At 30.4% G+C, this 21,022-nt stretch overlaps 2 long non-coding RNA genes across 3 annotated transcripts; one reads left to right on the forward strand and one right to left on the reverse strand.

Moving 5' to 3' along the window:
* Positions 1-6,323: 6,323 nt before the first annotated feature.
* On the reverse strand, positions 6,324-9,352 carry LOC126671744 (uncharacterized). 2 transcript variants are annotated; one of them, XR_007639111.2, is made up of 3 exons: positions 9,177-9,352; positions 7,020-7,325; positions 6,324-6,559 (listed from the first exon to the last, which is right to left on the reverse strand). It is a non-coding gene; the product is annotated as an uncharacterized LOC126671744 (long non-coding RNA). The 2 variants fall into 2 exon arrangements; XR_007639110.2 differs by lacking the exon at positions 6,324-6,559 and having other exon boundaries at positions 6,616-7,325.
* A 5,243-nt stretch (positions 9,353-14,595) lies between these two features.
* LOC126674768 (uncharacterized) lies at positions 14,596-15,169 on the forward strand. The gene is made up of 2 exons (XR_007639620.2): positions 14,596-14,827; positions 14,924-15,169. It is a non-coding gene; the product is annotated as an uncharacterized LOC126674768 (long non-coding RNA).
* Positions 15,170-21,022: the final 5,853 nt, after the last annotated feature.

Here is a 21,022-nt window from a genome sequence, read left to right on the forward strand (position 1 = left end):
AAGTGCTAGTTGACATTCTAATCCACAAACAACAAATACAGCTTTAAAGTTGCACGTTAAATCTGGTAAGTGGGTGTGGGTGGGTTTACACTTTCAGCAGAGTTATAAGAATGAGCTATTTCTACTTCTTTTCGTTGTTTATTCCACAATTTTCATTGTTAAATTTAGGTTGCATTGTGCAATTCTGATTCTTCATGGGTTTATTGTTCTTAACGATACACCCATTCACAAAACCCAATCACATAACCCGACACCTAATGGTCTGAAAAGCTTTTTAGTTAGTTTATGATGTGTTATAGATGATTTTCAACTATAACACGATATCTTTAAGTTTGTCACATCCATATTAATTCTCATTCGAATATGATAAGTTTTTTACGGAAGGTAAAACTCTAATCCTAAATTTTAAACGACTATAATTCGCTCCCACAATCTCATCGATATTTAAATCAGAAAAGCGCCTTATAAACCCACATGCACTTTGAAATTGAAAAAGACGTACTTATATGTACATCCGTACTTAAGTATACAAAAATCTGATTTTAAAAAACTATTGACAAGTAATATACAAGGCCCTTCTTCAAGATTTTATTTAAAATAATAAAATTAGCTTATTAATAAGTAGTTGGAATTAAATTATTATTTATAACTAAAAAATGGAAAATGTATTATATTTTATTAATGTGAGATGTCTGATAAGGTACCATCAGTTTGAATTGATTTAAAACTGTACTACTTTAAAAGAAGGCCTAATCACTCAAAAGTCCTCCATTTTTAAACTTTTTTTCAATTGCACTCTGACGTTGAAAATTTCTCTCAAAACCCTCTCACCTTTAAATTCCATTCCAATTACACCTTGACGTTGAAAAATCCTCCCTACTTTAGATTTTTTTTCCAGTTGTACCTCAAATTGAAAATTTTTATGGTTTTAATTTTAAAAAGTTATTGGATATAAATTTAGGAAGAATGCTTTTTTTACATCATTAATAATATTAGCGTTTAATTAGAATATAGATTAAAAGTAAAAGATTATTTTAAATTTTTTTCCATGTGAAAAGAGGTCAATTTACTATTTTGGGGTACAATTGAAAAAGAATTTAAAGGTAGGGGGGTTTTGAGATGATTTTCCTACATCGAGGTGTAATTAAAAAAAGTTTAAAAATGAAGGGCTTTTAAGTGTTTTAGCCTTAAAAGAATGTTAGACAAGTAGTAATATACAATCTATCTTAATAAATTGAAAAAGAAAAACCAAGTTGGATTGCATATATTAATATGACTGAAAGAGTGCATAAAATGCAAAGTTTTGACACGGAACCGAATGCCAAGGCTGCTATAAAGTTGTCTCAAATATGTGGGACGACTCTGCCTACATCTCGGATAACTCCTAAACTGTAGTATATTAGTATTACTCAAAAGTCAGTTTTGCCTCTTAATTTATCATTAAATCGAATAAGATCAAACTCTCAACTTTAAATATATAATATATTAACTTATCGTAGCATTCAGTTTCAATTTATACATCACGGTTCACTGATTTTCAACTACTTTTATTTTAATTTGTATATCACATTTTAATAATTTTATTTAATCTCAGATGGGAGTAAACGAGTTAAAACATTGGGTATAAAATTATGAATTTTTTTTAGTACGGGGTCTATGAGGTTTTTTGAACGAGTCTCACCATAAAACGACACTTTTAAATTTTTCATATTCAGACTAATTTTCACTCATGTCGTATATGGTAAGCAAATTCTGATCTCAAATTTTATATGATTGTATACATGAGTAAATTCCCCACGTACGCAATACATGTAGATAGTAGATGTTCCCAAAACAGGGTTCCGTAGCCTGTGTTGTTGGCATTTTGGGCGTTCCATTTGATGTTTGATGGCCAAGTGCTTCATTTACTTTTCCTGAAAATGACCTTCTCACTTTCTTACCATCACTTTATCTCATACAAGATTTTAAGGTCGAGATTTTAATTGTTTTTCCTTTACTACCAATACCAATACCAATACCAATCAAATCTGATGTGATCGTCATCATGAACATGGATTCTTAATCATCCATTTTGAATTTTTTATTTGATAAGATAAGGAATAAGAAGTTCATATACCATTATTTATTTCAACTTTCACTCAATTATTAATTTAGAAGATTTATGGATCTTGTTACCATAGATTCACTTTCCTAGCCACTAGCTAAGAGTGCACTACACTATCAGATGCTTATGATAGTACAAGATAATGTATTTCTAATTACGATAATACTAAAATTTTCCATTTATTCACTTATTTTTACACAAAAATTAATTCACTTAAGCATTAACGTGGTTTGTAAAAAATAAAATCTGAATTTTGCAGGTATCAGATCTCTTTGGGGCCCGACTTGTAAAAGCTTCATAATTATACAGTTATATTTATTCAATAATGGCTTAATTTATCTAAAAATACTACATTTTTTTGACTTTTCTTATTTATGGCCTCAGCTTTTGAAATTTTCAGTTTAAACTAATTTATCAATTTTTAGTTTCAATTAAATTGGAATGACAAAAATTTCAAATACATCATTCATATTACTTTATATTTAACTTTTTAATGATAAAAATACAAATTAGAACGATATGAAACAAATATAAAAGATATATCTGATTTTTTTTTATTTCAATTGTGATAATGGCTACAATTGACATTAAAAATAAAAATAGACTAAAATTAAGAAGTTTAAAATGTAATGCTATAAACAAAAAAAAATTGAGAAAATATAGATACTTTTGAATGTTAAACTTTTAATAATAAATTATAAGACTATGAAAAATATATTGACTCTATTTTTGACGAATTCAATCAAGAATATTTTAATCTATTTCAAATAAAACTTAATTATTAATTAAAAACTATTAAGATAATCATTAAAATTAGAGTACTAATTAAAATAAACTACTATGTGAAGATAAACTAGAATACTAATTAAAATAAATTACTATGGTGAGATAATTGTATAAAGTACTAATTAAAATAGACTACTTTGACTATTTAATGATTACTATTTTAATCATATAGAATTCTAAATAAGGTAAACAATTTCGATGAGCTACTATTTTAATTTTAATTTTATATTTTCTATAATTATAAAATTTGGGTACTAATTGAAAAAATTTAAACAATTAAAACAACCATCTAAAATATTTAATGAAATAAATTATTTCAAAATTAACTATTATTTCAAATTTTATTTGATCATTTGACGAGTCACACTACGAGCCACGCGTGAAACACGTAAAGGGACACTAGTTGTAATAAATGTGTGCAACTGTTTATGGCAATATTATATTACTGTCATCATTTTAATGACGTGGTATAATATGATTGGTTGAGTTTACAGATGACATGATGAATTGAATCTATTTAAAAAGAATTCAACAATTAAATTGATTGAATAAAAAAGGAAAATTTGCAATAAAATTATGAAATTTAAATAGACTTGTAAAATTGAAAAGTTTTAAATACATTGATAATTTTTTTTAAAAAGAAGTTAGGTTTTTTGAATTGTTGTGTTTAAATAATTATTTTTCGTGAAGTTAGGTTGGAGTCTCCCATGATGCAACATTTGCATAAAGCGATTAGGAAGAGGTGGGGGAGGTGGTTTGAATAACTTTTGAAATGCTTGCATGGATGCTTTATTAAACTTGAACCAATGAAAGATATGTGGTAGCTAGAGCTTTAAAATGGCAAAACTTTCGGTCGAATGGAAAAACCAGCAAAAGTAGAGAAACGTCAGCGGGTGAAGCGTATGCAGATGCAATGTGGGTTGGTGGATCAGCCTTCAGACTTTGTTTGCTTTTCAACTTTCAAACTCCAAAGCATGCGCTTCCGGTGAGCATGAATCCTGATTTAAACTTATCGTCAAATCAACGACTACATTCACACATATCTTTTCCACTTTATTGAATGCAAATGGAGATCTAATTAAGGGGCAGATGAATATGCATGCATATGCATGCTTAGAGATCACGTTCCCCTAAAAAGATACAGTAAAAGTGTATTAAATAATTTCAAACGTGATCGAATGGAACAATTCTGATAAGACTCGTAGCTAGCTATGCGTCACCAAAGAAAGTTGAGGCGGAGGATTAGCCTTTCGGCTTTTTGCCTTTTGGCAGTGCGCAAAGGTTCATTGAAATCCATTACATAAACAAATAGACCCAAATTGTGTCATCTCCTATACATCATTTCCAACCTATAAATTATTTCTTTTTCTTATGCAAAACTATGGATATATATCACTTTTATAATTATGTGTCTACCTTCTACATCCATTATTGTAATTACCTATTTTAATGTATTCTTATGTATTCAGATCTTTGTATGCATTACTATTAGGTGTGTAAAATATATTTAGTATATGCTTGATTGATCAATTAGTTTAAACAACTTGGACTATTTTAGTGTGAGCCTACCGAATTCGCCGATAATGTCAATCTGCAATTGTAGTTTTTCCACATATCCATGGACGCTATTAATTGGGACATTTTTTGTATAATGAATATCATAATGGAATATATATAACTCTCAATTCTCATTCCCTTTTCGCTTCCTCCTGTAATTCTTTTTTAAATCTTAGAATTACAATGTATGAAATATTTCAAAACGTAACAAAAATAATGCGTATATATCTATAATATCATTTTTATGATAAAAACTAAATATTATCAATATTCCTACATTTTATTTAAAAATATTATAATATTACGATTGTATTATATGTACACTTAAACTTTAATCTAAGGCGATACCAAATATGTATTTTTGTTTTTGATAATATGAAGCAGCAAAAATTAAAATAAAATTTATAAAGTTGTTGATTAATAAAATTAATGTCAAATTAAAATCTATTGATACACATTATACTGAAAATTAGGCATCTAATAATCGTTTATATACAAAGAATAACAAATTTGAGGATAAAAAATAAAATATTTTTATTTAAATTTAATCAATTAAAAAAAATTCTCTAAAATTTAAGGCTTATATATACATAAAAAAATAATGAAATGTAATCCTATGTGAAAATAATAATAATATTAAACATATTAATTTAAAATTTTAAAATACAATTTTGGAAGTTTAAACGAATGAATTTAACTTAAAGGCAATAAATTCTTTACCAAAACTAATGAATTACTGTCCTGTTTTCAAACAAAATAGATTTAGAAATCATCAAACTCGCATACTTTAGATTCCAATAGGATTACAAAAATAGTGTAGAATTTTTGTATATTAGAAAACTGTATTTTAGCAACGGATTTTTCCATCGCTAAAGGCTAAAATCCGTCGATAAATTAAATTTTCTGTTGATAAGAGACTACAATTCGTTGTTAAATTAAAAAAATTCCGTCGGTAATTTTTCTAGTAGTTACGGTTTAATAAAGTGTCTGAGGCAAATTAATTAGGATGGTTGGTATTGAATTGGCCAAATGTGAGATGAGCCGTCTTGTCTCCCGAGAAGGGTGGTATGATCGGTGATGGAAGTGGGCATTTGATTAGATATCAAAATATTGGCGTACGTCAGCCAACCTCTCTTTTCTCTATTTTAGCATCTCAACTTGCAACATTAAGTGTGCTTCCTTATCACCAACAAAACTTGCTCAATTTGACCCTATCTCATCCCATCCTATCCAATCTCTTAATCCATTAAATTAAATTAATTTTAGTTTCAATAAAATAAAAATATTTTTAAAATTTAATTCTCTGTATCTTTCATCCATTGCAACTAATTTTTTTAATTTTTACTATTAATTTAAACTTGAAAGTTTTTTTTTTAAATATATTCAAAACTTTGTATTTTATTTTAAAATTCGAATCTTTACATACTTTATCAATTACAATTTTTTTTTTATTTTTTTATCTAATTTTTAAAAAGAATTTTAATGAAAGTTTGATTGTAAATGATAAATGATGCAGGAGTTTGGATTTTAAAAATGCAATTGAAAATTTTAGATATAATTATAAGAAAACCTTTCAAATTGATATTTATAAAAATTAAAAAAATTGGTTGTAATTAACAAATGACGCAAAACTTTGGGTTTAAAAAGAATAGGTTGACCATTTAATAGCAACAATTAATAATATATTTTGGTAATTTCAACAATAAATATGGTTTTTTTATATGCTCTAGGAGTTATTATGAATTGATGGAGTCTGCCTTCTGAACCGGTGAGTGTGTCACGACCCAATTTATTGAGCCGAGACCAGCGCTAGGGAATGGGAGTGGTAGCTCCGAAACCCGTAGCAAGCCTAAAACCACTAATAATTTTTCGCAAATAAAAGTATAATATATAATATATATTAAAACATTTTCGGAAGAACTCTTTTAAATAATACACTTATAGATATTAAAGTATCATATCAGAGTTTACAATATAAAATATCATTTAAAGTTAAAGCGTATACCTAACACTGACAACTACTGACTACTGCAGCTCTAAGAACTCATACTTGTGAAAGTCAATCGACTTCTGGCACAACAAAGATGGTTTGTCTGATCCGACTCTGATTACCTGAAAAACATCAGAGTGAGGGGGTCAGTATTTTGAGAAATACTGAGTGAGTTCACTTTTACAGATGGTATTATAATTAAAATCATATAAACATCTAACATACTAGTAAATACTTAAATGATCAATTTATAGCTCAAACATCAAACATCATACAATTATACGATCCGACTGAAACCCTAATCCAAAGATTCTTAAAATACCAACTACAGAACCTAATGAGTTTAATTATAGCAGTATCTGGACCGGGAACAAAGCCACCGTCGCCACAAATCTGCGAAATTATAGCAGCATCTGGACCGGCAACAAAGCCACCGTCGCCACAGATCTGCGTTGGGTCTCTGGGCCGGGAACAATGCCACCGTCGCCACAGCTTCCCTTTAAGTTTTGGCCGGGAACTAAGCCACCGTCGCCATATGATTTAATAGTTCATACGAAACTCTAGGACACAAGATTGTCTAACCTCAGTACTGGTGATCACGCAGTCCTATTGACGCCCAATAGGTAGCACGTTTCTTCGGATCGTTAGAACAAAGTTCATCACATCAAAGCATCCCAATCAAATTAATAAATATATAACCATAAGGATAACGCGATAGGCAAAACTTATAATATAATAAAGATAAAGCAGATAGTTCAAATAAACAATACACAAAAGTAAACCGCAAACTCACAGTGACCGCTATCCAATCCAACATAAATAAGATAACGTCGATTCTTGTCAAGCTCCCTTGATTCGCCAAGCTTGTATCTCGATATTCCGTCGTATCTAACGTATAATTCTATCGTTAGAACATTTAATAAAATTTCTATTTTATAATTAATTACATTGATTAGAGTTTAACGTTTAATATATAAACGTAACTCGTCGTTCTCGTATCGAATTATTTTTGATATAATCTTAAGACATCCTTTTTTTTATTATCTTTGATATTATTCAAAATCATATTTAATTAACAAAAACAATTCACTTCAAATAACTTAACATTTTAAGTTAACTTTAACTTGTTAAAAAAATGGCTTTTCTAGCCCACTTCGGCTATCAAAAACGTTTATTTGAAATCGTCCATTTACCAAATAAATTTTACATTTCTATAGTCCGCAATCCCACTTATAATTTTCATTTAGACCCGGTCTTCATTCGACATCTCTAAGGTCTCCAAAATATTGCTCAAAGTTAGCTTCTTAAAACGTCTTATTTATTTCATGTTTTTTGACCAACTTTGAGCTATTAAATTCATTACTTAGAGTTATCCAAATTTTAAATAAAAAGGACATTCCCACAGTTTGAAACGTTGCCTACAATATTCGTTTAGACCTTAGTTTGAGAATAGATCTCGAAAGTGTCGGAAACTAAGTCGGAAGTTGGTTGCCTAAAGCTGATTCTCAAAACAGCTAAAACAGTCCTCTAAGGGCTGTTGTTTGGGCCTCGAAACATCACCCGGAAAACTGTTCCGCTTCAAAACAAATTTGACATTCTTATAATTCACAATCATATCTACAACTTCCGTGAAGACTTCGACTAGTTTTGACTTACGGTTTGTTCACAATAATTTTCTAAAGTTGGGTCTTTAATTATTATTTTTGGCTTCATAACAGCCCCACATTTTGCTACTGTTTCAGGGTCAGAAACAGAGCTCGTATCATCGTCGAAACCCAAAACAAAATTGATATTCTTATTCTCTATAACATCGCCTATGTTTTTCATTAAGACTCGAACTTAATCCGACATGTCTATCATCTTCAAATCTTGCCTCAAAGGCAGCCTCTCATTAGGCATAAATTTGGAAATCACTTTCAGATTTTTCACTCAACTTTGAACCTCGATAACTTTTAATTTATCTTAACAACCGTACTATTATTTTTTATAAAACTCACATATGTAATGCTATCTACATATCCCACTCACTCTCGGGTTAGGATTACTGAGGTTCGAGATCCGTTTGTATAGGCGAAGTAGCCTTCGTAGCTTGATTCATAAATTTCCAGATTTTTATGTTTTCAACACCTCACCTATTTCAATCGACCCAGCCATATTTAACCATTCAATTTCTAATCCTACTATCACGTATCACTCTCCGTATATCCCTTATGATATACTACTCAAGATTTCTTGAAAATCATCACTCAACGATCATCGTATCTTAGTCCAAACATAGCACCATAAACTGTTTTTAACTTCAAATTTCTGCATTATATAACTTTAGTGTTAAACCACTTTAAACCATGATTTTAACTCTCAATCAACACGTCATGCTTTAGACTCGATGTATATTCAAAATATGACGTCCTATTCATGTCGGGGACTGCCCAAACAGTCCCCATGGGCAGCCAAAATGCTGCGGGTTGCTGTGGTGTTGCTGCACTTTGGCGGCAGCAACACGCTGCCATTATAGCAGCCAAACGCTGCTGCTAAGACCCTTTAAACATACCCCGACGTGCCTAACTCACACCCCTTCCATAACCGAACCTTAAACTTCATTAATCGATCACAAACAACTCAAAACATAGCCTAAAAACTCATCCTAGAGTTAACAAAAACAGGGCAGCAACTAATTCAGATTTTAACTCAACATAACACCATCAAAACCACAAGAAAATACCGAAATTATGAGGTTACCTTAATCCTTATTGAGTTAGCTATCCATATCAATTTGAATCATCGAAAACGGAGGTCGGATCGCGGAGTTATCGATGCCGTCGTCCATCGCGCGCAAGAGAAGAAAAGGAAGATGGCGATGATAATTTTTGGTTCTGTAACCTCTATTCTTTTCTTTTCTTATTCCTTATCCTTTATTCATGAATCACTACAATACTTCTCTAATAAGTTTTGGCTAAAATTCATTTTAGGTTCAATTTGGTTAAATTACACTTTAACTCAAATTCTTAATTAATGCTCGCGACTAATTTATAAGTAAATTTACGAAAGTGTGACGATAATTTATTTATCAATAAATAATGGACTCCGCATTATTTATTTACTCAAATCAAATTATTTATTTATTTTATTTTTTTTATTCCAAAAATTAAGTTCCGCTAAATTTTTAATTTATCGCATAATAATTAAATTATTATATTGCAATAATTTTATTAGACCGCTTTGGTCTAATTTTTATTTCTTGAACTTAATTTCGACATTCTTAATACTAAATTCTTATCATTATGCCTCGTGGCACTGTCCTTAATATCTTCAAAAGTACGGGGTATTACAGAGTGAACCTGCAAAACAGGGTAGAAGCTAACCGGACGGTGGTTGTCCGATTAACTCTCCGATGCTAAAGTCAGTCTAGAGCTTTGAGCAGCGTTTTGAGTATATGAATGTAATTGTGATTCTAGGCATACCTCGTGCTCCTTTTATAGTAGTCGAATATACCTAGTAGAGTTATATTAGGCAAGTGAATCCTACTTTATAGGGATTCGGCAATATCGTAGAGATTCTCCTGATTTGTCGAGATCTATCTTAATCTGATAAGAGTCCTATTTAGGAACGTCTTCCTAAATAGTCTTATCTTCCTAAAGTAGAGCTTATCCTTCCATATGTAGTGTTTGTGTCCGAATAGGACAACACTTCCATAATTAGTCGATTATCCGAATCCCGGACCTGACGCGCCTTCAGCGGATCATGTGGGATTCGGTCTTTATTAACGTGTCACCGAATCTTAAGAGATTCAGCATCTCCTTCATATCTTCCGATCTTCAGGGGGAGTCCGGTATCGTCTGAGAGTGGAGCTCCTGCAACTCGGCTCCATTATACTTACAATAGGATTCGGTATCCATCATTAGCCCCCCCGCAAGTGAGCTGAAGTAGTTTGGCATTTATGCCTTAGTGGATTTTAGCTCTTTTGGAGCTGAGTTCTCTTATACGGGCGAGTCGTTTTGTATTCCGGGCGAGTCGTTTCATATGTTTGTGGGTGACGTTTCTTCTTTAGTAAGATTCTGTGTTGCCACGTGTCGGCATTTAATGATTCAACGGTTAATGATTCAAAAGCGTTTTGTATTTAATCTCTTTGCATTTCTTCTTTTCCCTCTTACTTACTTTTCGAATTTACTCTCATTTCTTGTTGTTATTTCCTTTTCGTTCTTCGTTTGATTATTTGATTCTTCGTGACTTGTTTTCTCCCTTGTCACTGCTCTTTTCCTTTCGAGCCACAAATTTCCTCAGCTCGCCTGTGTCGATCATTCTTTCGATCTCGACCTTCAAGTCTCTGCAGCTATCCGTTTCATGTCCGTAATCGTCGTGAAATTTGCAGTACTTTCTGGTGTCTCTTATTTCTGCTTTCATTTTTGGTGGCCATACCACGTTTTTGACGTTTTCTTTGATCCACATGAGGACATTAGTTCGGCTGGTGTTTAGCGGAGTGAAGTTATTCTCGTCATCTCTGGGATCATATCTCGATTCATATCTTGTCTGGGGGGCGAATCGTCTACTCTCTTCGGGTCTTCCTCTCCTGTCATCAGGTTTGGACTTGGTTTTTTCTCTGGATCTCTCTTTTGATTCTTTTCCTTTTGCTTCCTTTCCGCGAATCGCCCTTCGCCCTTCGTCTAACTCGAAGTATTTCTGAGCTATGCCCATTAAGTTCGAGAAAGTTGTGGGTTTATTGACTAGCAGCTTGTCCACCAGCTTTCCGAATCGCGTCCCGTCTCGCAATGCTTCTGTCGCCATGTCGACGTTCAGGTTGTCTATCTTCATAGCTTGCTTGTTGAATCGTTCGATGTAGCTTCGCAGGGTTTCTCCTTCTTCTTGGATACAGGCTCTTAGGATACTGGTAGTGGTTTTAGCTGGGATGTTTGTGAGATATCTGTTGAGGAACTCTGTTGAAAGCGAAGCGAAGCTTTTGATCGAGCCTGGTTTTAATTTGTTATACCATCTCTGGGCTGTGCCCGTGAGTGTGGTAGGGAAAACCCTGCAGAGGATGGCGTCTGATACGCTGAGTAGCCCCATGGTCGCTGTGAACCTAGAGGTATGGTCTCGGGGGTCTCCTTCCCCATTAAAAATTGGCAAGGTCGGCAGCTTCATGCTGTGCGGGATGGTTTCCTCCATGATCTCGGGCGAGAGGGGTGATCCTTTCAACCTGAGGTCGTCTATATCCAATTCTTCAGATTTTAGTTTTTTGAGCGCTTTGGCGATCTTCTCTTCTAAATCTTCTTCCACCACATATGTGGCTTTGCTTTTTTGGGGTGTCTCTGACGATTCGCCCTCTCCTTCTTGGTGTTTTTTCTTATTTTGCTCTTTCTCTGCATCTCTTTCTTGTCGCTTACTCCTTGGCGGGGCGTCTTCTTTTTCCTTCTCCCTTCGTTCGTCTCTTTTCGTATTCAGACCGCTTCGGGCGTCCTCCTGGTTGTGCTAATTTCTGGGTGCCTCCGGCGATTCCTCGTTAGATTTTTCTCTGTCCGGACTTTCCTCGTCGCTGGTTTTATTTTCTCGCTGGTTTCTTGCTTCGTTCCTTTCTTCGTTCCCTCTGGTCCGGGGTTCCTTGCTTTTGTTGTTTTCTGCCCTCGTCTCTCGTCGGCCTGGGTTTGCATTTTCTGTTCTTTCCCTTCTTCTGGGAGCTGTAGGGCTGAAGTTTTCCCTTAGCATTTTCATAGTTTCTTCGTGCCTGTCGTTTGTTCTTTTGGCTTCGCTAGCCAATCTGTCAAGATTTGCCTGTACAGATTCTAGTATCTTTTTCAGCATTTCGCTGTGTGGATCTTGTGCCGCTGCATTTGGTGCTTGTTCTTTAGTGCTTAGGTTGAAAGCAATTGGGTTGCTTCCCCTTATCGGATTAATTTGGTACTGAGGTGTTGAGAAGGAGGGTCCTCCGGTGTTGCTTTTTTCCCCGGAGTTGTGAAGCCCGTCTTCCGTCACGTTGATTATCTCCGGAGTGTTTTTTGGGTCCATTGGCTGTTTGTCTTTCAGGTTTACTCTTTCAGAAGTCATCTTCTTCAATGAGATTTGTATTTGAGTTCAGAAAAGCTCCTTCTTTTGAAGTTTAGTTAAGCTTTTCCCACAGACGGCGCCAATTGATGGAGTCTGCCTTCTGAACCGGTGAGTGAACCTGCAAAATAGGGTAGAAGCTAACCGGACGGTGGTTGTCCGATTAACTCTCCGATGCTAAAGTCAGTCTAGAGCTTTGAGCAGCGTTTTGAGTATATGAATGTAATTGTGATTCTAGGCATACCTCGTGCTCCTTTTATAGTAGTCGAATATACCTAGTAGAGTTGTATTAGGCAAGTGAATCCTACTTTATAGGGATTCGGCAATATCGTAGAGATTCTCCTGATTTGTCGAGATCTACCTTAATCTGATAAGAGTCCTATTTAGGAACGTCTTCCTAAATAGTCTTATCTTCCTAAAGTAGAGCTTATCCTTCCATATGTAGTGTTTGTGTCCGAATAGGACAACACTTCCATAATTAGTCGATTATCCGAATCCCGGACCTGACGCGCCTTCAGCGGATCATGTGGGATTCGGTCTTTATTAACGTGTCACCGAATCTTAAGAGATTCGGCATCTCCTTCATATCTTCCGATCTTCAGGGGGAGTCCGGTATCGTCTGAGAGTGGATCTCCTGCAACTCGGCTCCATTATACTTACAATAGGATTCGGTATCCATCATGAATCATTGTCTAATAAACGTGCATTTAAATGATGAATGAATGAATTATTCAATAAACTACTAAAACTAATTAATATAGTAATTTTTTTGATACACCGATGTCGAAGAAATATATTTTTCTTTTTCCATGGGATTTTCAACTATAAGACGGCACCTTTAAATCTTTTACATTCAAACTAATCCCCTCTCGAGCCGTGTAGATCCCTTGCAGGAGGCAAACTCTGGCCCCAAATTTTAAACGGCTGCATACATGAGTACGGTTCGAACTCGCGACCTCATTTAAGCTAGAAGAGCGCCTTACCAGCTCATCTACGCCTTGGGGTTTCGAAGAAATATACTTAATTATGGTAGAAGAGAATATTAACTAGGAAAAACTACTAAAACAACTCATGTCTTTCATATAATGGAAAAGTTAAATTCTATGATAATTTTTTATATAATATATTTTAACCTCTAAAAAAGTTCCAAAACAAACTATTCATCTTAATAGAATTAGTAAAAAACAAATAAAAAGGATCAATTGGATCCTTAAATTTATAAATATAGATTAAATAATCATTTTTTATTAGTTTTATAAATCAATTCAATGTTTTTATTTAAAATTTTAATAAAATTTAAACTTTATTATACAATATTGTTTTTTAAACATAAAGCATAATAATAGTAATAACTTTAGTTTTTGGGTGAATTAATTTATTATTTAATATAGCATCATATTTTACGATGAAAAATAAAATAAAATCCAATCATTGGATAACTGTCATTCGATTTATTAAATGTAAAAAATAAATATAGATGCAATGAATATTCGCGTGAGAATATCTCCAACTTCAATAGACATTCGCATATGCGAATGTATTAAGCATACTATAATAATAGCAATTCATTTAACTGCTTAAATTTATTGATGATTTAATTTTTTGACAATTTTATCTGAAGACAACTTATCTTCTGATAAAATTAGACATTTTTCTCATTCAAATGCACATGTGAGATTCTTTAAGTTAGAAACTTGAATGAAGTGCAAATGTATATAAATTACTAAAGCAATCAAAATAAACAAATTTAAATTTAAATTATGTATGTATTTTATCCTTTTATGTACACTATGAATGTAAGTATTATTTATGTTAAAGTCAAATGTGACAAATATTATGAACCGAAGGGAATATAAAACAATTGAGATTTATATAACCCGTGGCACGTCCGAGATTTCAAAATTTAAGTGGAAAGAGAACTAAAAACTTAGACACACTTCATGTATTGATTATTTGAACCGAGGAAGTTGTTTTATTAGTTAATTAAGATAGTATTAGTTTTGATTTCAACAACTTGCATGGTGTTAAAGTAATGTTTGATTGATTAATTAAATTGGTTTAATTGTGGAACAACTTGCATCTGTTTCCGGCTTTTCATTTGAATTAAAGTCAGTACCCTAAATGGTTAGCCCTTGCCTGTTCCGTTTGCTGTAAGGCGTCCAAATGCCCACTTCTCCGATGAATATCTGTACATATATAAACCTCAGCTCTCTTCATTTGTTTCTCTACCAAATATTTTTCTCTATTCACTGCTGATTTTGGCTCCAGAAAAGAAATACTTCAATTAATTACTCATAATTTCTACATTGTCTGCATTGAAATTCCTAATTTCTATAAATATATACTCCACATTAGAGGTAAATATTCAATCAATATATAAACTATATTACTTAATCAAACTTGATGATATATTAATTTTGATACTAATTATTGTTGATGACGTATTGTTGCAGCAGCGATTGATGCCAATTTCCCACCTTCTATTGGAATCATCATCGTCTCATTGCTTATGAAGTCTAATATCATTAGATAAGTTTTTTGTTTCAAACTTCATTAGTACTTTTAATATACTCTGAAGATATTGGAATAAAATAATGTGGGCCACCAATGAATACGATATTTAATAAATAATTTTGCAGACAACATAATATATATGCTAATTAAGCAGTATCAGAATTTAATGGGTAATTAATTCTTAAGATCCCTGTATTCTTTTTGTTTTTCATTTTAGTCACTGTATTTTTACTTATTTAATTTTAATGACTAAAACTATAATTTCATTTCAATAAAAATGATCTTTGGTCTTTATAAAAAAAATCCACATGATTCTTGGCCGATGATATGTGTATATATATATATATAGAATATAAAGAATAATTTGGCATAAATAATCAAAACTATATTATCATATTAATATAACTTGGTCGAATGTCACTTTTCTAGTGTCATTAAAATCGCACTCTTCTAACTAAATTGAGACAACTTAAAGTATGATCACGGGTTTAAAATATGGCATTTGGTTAATTAATTTGGCAGACAACATAAAATCGCCAGTTAAGCAGTAACAAATTAAAGTACAAGTAGTGCAGGAACAAAATTAGAGATGAAGAGCACACAAAATGAGCTGGAAAATGTACTTGTTGTCAGCTTAGTTATCACCTTAAACCTGTATTATTCCCTTTTAGTACTATTAGCATATCACTGTAGCACCATAGCACATGCACTATTATAATTTTAAATTTGATTATTAAAATCAGTACGAAAATACTAATCTAGGGATATCAAAACCTGACAATATCTATTAGGAGTTAGTAAAAGAAAAATAGAATTTATAGTGTTATTTCTAAAATAACATCTCCTAATTAAGTCCATAAGGCAATATTATTAGTTTTAATTTTTGATTTGAATCTTACTCTTGGTTCCTTTGAGATCTGAGACTAGGGATTTGTTTGTTGTTCACTTTGGAGGCATCATAGAGCCATTTTCTGAATTATTGTATTTACCTTTTACACACTACAAAACATCAAACTATATTAAATAGTGTGCATTAATTATGGAAATACTACAGTACTTGTAGAGCCAGCGTCACTAAACACTATCAGCTACCAGATCTTTCTGTCCTTTTCTTAGTTCGACGGAACGAACTCTTGATTTATTAATCATTCAATGCCCTTCACTCTCTTATTTTTCGTTTTATTTTTTAAGTCCTTACTTTGATACGTCTCAATTACTTTGGCTCATTACAGAATCTTAAATCTTTATTTGAATCACAACTGAATCTTATCGAAATTAAAGAATATTACTTAAGGCAATGAACCTTTGGGGATCCTAGAAGATTCATGCCCTTTCCATTCAGAATCTTTTTATTCTAAATTTCGAGGCTTGCCCATTCTTATTTCTCAAGAGATGCTTCTTTTCCCATTTTAAATTACTTTTATTAGGCAAAATTTGATATTTACATTATAGTTATGCCAGCTTTAATATGATGAATATATTACAGTTTATACTGATTCATTACCGGCTAGTTTTTAAATTTTATCTAATTTAATAAATTAATTTTGAGATTTTTATTTTTATTACTTTAATAACTTCATTTTTATTTACATGTTATGTTATGGTGTTTTTAATTATAATTTTTCATCATATTTTCTTGATGTTGCAGCCTGGTTTACCATATTATATTATCTACCAAATCCACAAATTGCCGATGAAGCAAGTGGCATAATAGATGATGTGATATAACTATATCCTATGTCAACTTACACATAATTAAATATAATTTTATTTTTGATTTGGCAATTGTTGTATCTAGCATGCTAAAAATAACTGCCATACAAAGCATAATATATGCTATCCATCTCAATAGAGTTGCCAATTTTTTCTATATTTTTTGTTCCAATTTTTTTTGTTAATTTCTAATAAATAACAAACTTTAAAATCTTTTCCCTATAACATACTTATTAAAAACCCCATTAATGAACTAGTATTTCTTGTTATTTAATAAATATATAAATAAATAAAAATTAGTAAATATATTAAATAGGCGTATAGTAAGAAAAGCGAGAACAAAATTGTAAAATTTTGTAGTTTAATCATTTTTTAACTGTGATAATGAAAAAATAGACAATTATATTGAAACGGAGGGAGTAATTGAAATTGATAATTATTATTTCCTGGAATGAAAGTTCTTAAGGTAATTGAAATAAAAATAAAAATTTAGGCATTAATTTGATGGATTATACAAAGTTTAGGTGCAATCATGTAGTTAATTTCAATATTTAAAATGTTAGAATAAATGTGAAATTCTTTAGAGATTATATCTGTTTATTCATTTTTAAAAATATTTTACTATGTTGACTATTTATTTTTAGTGAAAATATCATTTGTCTTTTCTTTTTAATAATTGAGAAGGGAGAATGCATATGAGAGGATTTGAGCTTAGTAGTTTGCTGCTTATCCTTTATTTATGCAAAATTTGTCTGTCCAATTTTTATAGAAAATTTGTGAATTTTTTATAAAAAAACTTATGAATATACTATTAAAAATTTAACAATTGAGTTATTATAATACTAAGGCATATATGTAAATTTTTATTTTTATTTTGTAATACGAATACAAAATTTAATATTATATTATTAAAAATAATATTATGTAATTTCTGAATTTTTACATTTATAATTGCTAAAAAAATTATCTGATATGTCAAAAAAAGTAGATTATTATTCAATATATAAGACAATGGCTAGGGAATCATGCATATCGTATGGGTTATTAAAAGGGTTAATCATTTAAAACTATTCACCTTTTTTCTTTTGGTTTATGATTTAAATTTTTAATTTTTAATTTTAATGTTAAAATTTACGATTTTGAAAATTTGAGTCATAAACAAAAAAACTGAAACATTTGAGTGTCTTTTAATGTTAAGTCTAACTAAAACTAACAAATCACCTTCTTCTTTTTCGCTAGAGATAAATTTAGTCTTAATTAGTTGTTAGATATATGTTATGTTAAATCAGCTTTAATTTGGCTGTACTAAAATTCGTAGTTGAGAGCTCAGAAATGCATTTGGAGAATCTAACCACTTGAGTTAGATTTCACTGGATAAGTCTAGTACTAGCTTAAACAAATGACTAAATTAATGTCGAAAATAAGTCAAACTTTTTGGATTTATATTTATCCAACATTTTCAAATGTTGTAGATTTATTTAAATTTGATCAATTTACTGAAAATTAATTTAAATTTTTAAAGTTAATTTAATTGTATTTGTGTGACGATTTTTTTAGGAACTTATGTAATAATTGAATGTGTAATTTTTAATTTGTTTTAAAAAGAAGCTGTCAGATTGCCACATAGTTTTTATAGTTTTATATTTTATGTCATCTTGGTATTACCACGTATACACGACTAAATTAATTTTAGAAATTTGTATAGATTTTCAGCGAACTGGTCAAATTAAGTAGAATATATTTATAATTTTTGAAAAGTTTGAATAGATTTCAGAAAGTAGAATTTTCTTGATCTTTTTGTTCTATTAGACCTTAACAAATTAAGTATCTCATATGGTTTACTTCATTTTATGAAAGGGCATCCCAAATTAAATATTTATAATTAGCATATATTTCTTCCGTACTATGAATATATTTATTTTTAATTTTTGAGTTATTCTGAAAAATTTAAAAATAATTTATCTTTATGAATATTTATAATTATGGACTAATATTAATTGTTTCAATATATCTTTTGATTCTGGCCAATAAAATTTACTAATTAGACTTAGTTTATGATTAGTTTAAAATATTATAAAAAATATATGTAGTATTATTCTTATTTCTTAATTCATGTACAAATTTAAAAGTGTTAATCTTTTTTGTATTGAAAGGACAATGAGATTATTTTATTCGTTTGGTTTATTTTAAAGCAAAAACAAATATAATTGGACTTTAATGTAAGTCAACACTTTATTTAAAATAAGCATAGTTCTTGGCTGGCCATGATATAAAACAATAATGAAAGTAATTTATTTGGACAACAAGTATATCAAATTAAATTAGTATTTGATTCAATGCCTTGCGTTTTACTGAAGCATTAAATAAAATAATTCTTTTTTTTTGATGAATAATAAAATAATTCTTTTCCTAATAAAAAAACCATTCATGAATACAATATTATATTATACTCCATTATATTATGCTATTTGTCATATGGAAACAAGCACTAACATTCACTATAAATAATGTAAAGAATTTGCAAAGATAAGTCAACGCACCAAATGCAGGGGCTGAAAGTTGCAATTAGCATGTGAGCAGCTAAAGTTTTATTTGACCGAACAAATTCATCGATTCTTATTTGTCCCCAACTTAATTTTCTTTTTAAAATTGTCTCCTCAAACACAAGTTCAATTTCGAGGTCATGCCGTTAATCAATAATGGATAAAAGATCAATTCACCCCTCAATTTGGCACACAAGATCAAAAACATCAATTTAAATAAAAACATGAAAACGAAATCCACAATTTGTACATTGTAGCTAATTTAAACTACAAATGCACAAACAAACAAGAGTTGAAGTCTTAAAGGGTTTTGACGAGGTATAATTTAATTAGGGTTCGCAGTGGTGGAGTAACTAGATCGGGAAAAAAAATATCATGTTCCTTGTTTCATTAAAAATAACATTTTTAGTCTTTTGTGTTAAATTAAGGGGTTGAATTGATCAGTTATTCAACTATTATCCTATAAATTACGATGAATCGATTCAACCGGCAATTGGTGGCTACATCAATTCATCAACGAGTTTAATTTTGAAAAACTTCTACTGGATAATTAATTTTGAAAATTACTGATCTTTCATTCTTTATTTTAGTAACTAAATTTTAGTTATTTTTTGTTTATAGAACTTCAATTTTTTTAATGAGTTTTTCCCACATAAAATGATTAGGTCACAGCCGGATTTTGACATATGGCATCTGAATTTTGCTACTTTTACTTTGAAAACTTATTATACATACATAATTTTATTTTGGAAAGGAGTTTTTAAACCAAATTGTGCATACATGACAAATTTTCAGAAAATGATAAATACATTACGACTGTTATCTAAGCATTTTTACTAGACAAAACTAAAATGAAAAAAAAAAAATAAAGTCCAATTACCAAAAGATAAAATAAAATCAAAGTCTCATAACTAAAATAAAAAAAATCCAGTGACCTTCATAATTAATCATCCATATTTTACTCTTACACTCTGTTTGGATGGGGTGAGTTGAAGTGTAAGTAATGGAAGGGTAAGGAAAGGTAAAGCTAGAAAGGGAGGTAAAGGAAAGTTCTTGCCTTCCCTTTGTTTGGGAGGAGAATTTTAAAGGAGTGTAAAATAAAAGAAAATTAAATATTATAATTATTAAAATAGTTTTATAATTTAAAAAATACATAATTATTAGATATCATAATTTTTTAAAATTTTTAAATTAATTTTAATGTAGTTATATATGTTTTTTTATTAAAATTTTAAAAAAATAATATTTTTTATCATTAAACTTAAACAAATTAATATTACTAATAAAAATAATTAAATATTAAACGATATGTGCTGTAGTAAAAAAATCATTTTAACGATTTACATATTCATTACCATCTTAATTTTTTAATATATTATAAAATAAAATTAAACAAATTAAAATAATAATATTAGTAGTTAATTTATATAAAAAATAAATTTTTAAAATAAAATATAACTATATTTTTAAGTCTAAATGATCAAATAAAAGTAATACAGAATAATTTCTACTATTATAATAAATAAAAATAAAATTAATATTTTTTTCATTTAAGATAAAAATAATAATAATATCATTAGTTAATTTCCTTTCCTTCACTTACACCCCAATTTGGAGTGTAAGAAAAATGAGAGTTTTTATGAGCTGGGAGTGTAAGGCTTCCTTTTCCTTTTCCTTCCCCTTCCTTTAAATTTTATCTCCCAATCAAAGATAAGTAGTTTACCTCCTTTCCCTTCTCTTCCCTTTCCCTTCCTTACCCTCAATACAAACAGAGCCATACAT

This window comes from Mercurialis annua, linkage group LG3, assembly GCF_937616625.2.
Source record: "Mercurialis annua linkage group LG3, ddMerAnnu1.2, whole genome shotgun sequence".
NCBI classification, from domain to species: Eukaryota; Viridiplantae; Streptophyta; class Magnoliopsida; order Malpighiales; family Euphorbiaceae; genus Mercurialis; species Mercurialis annua.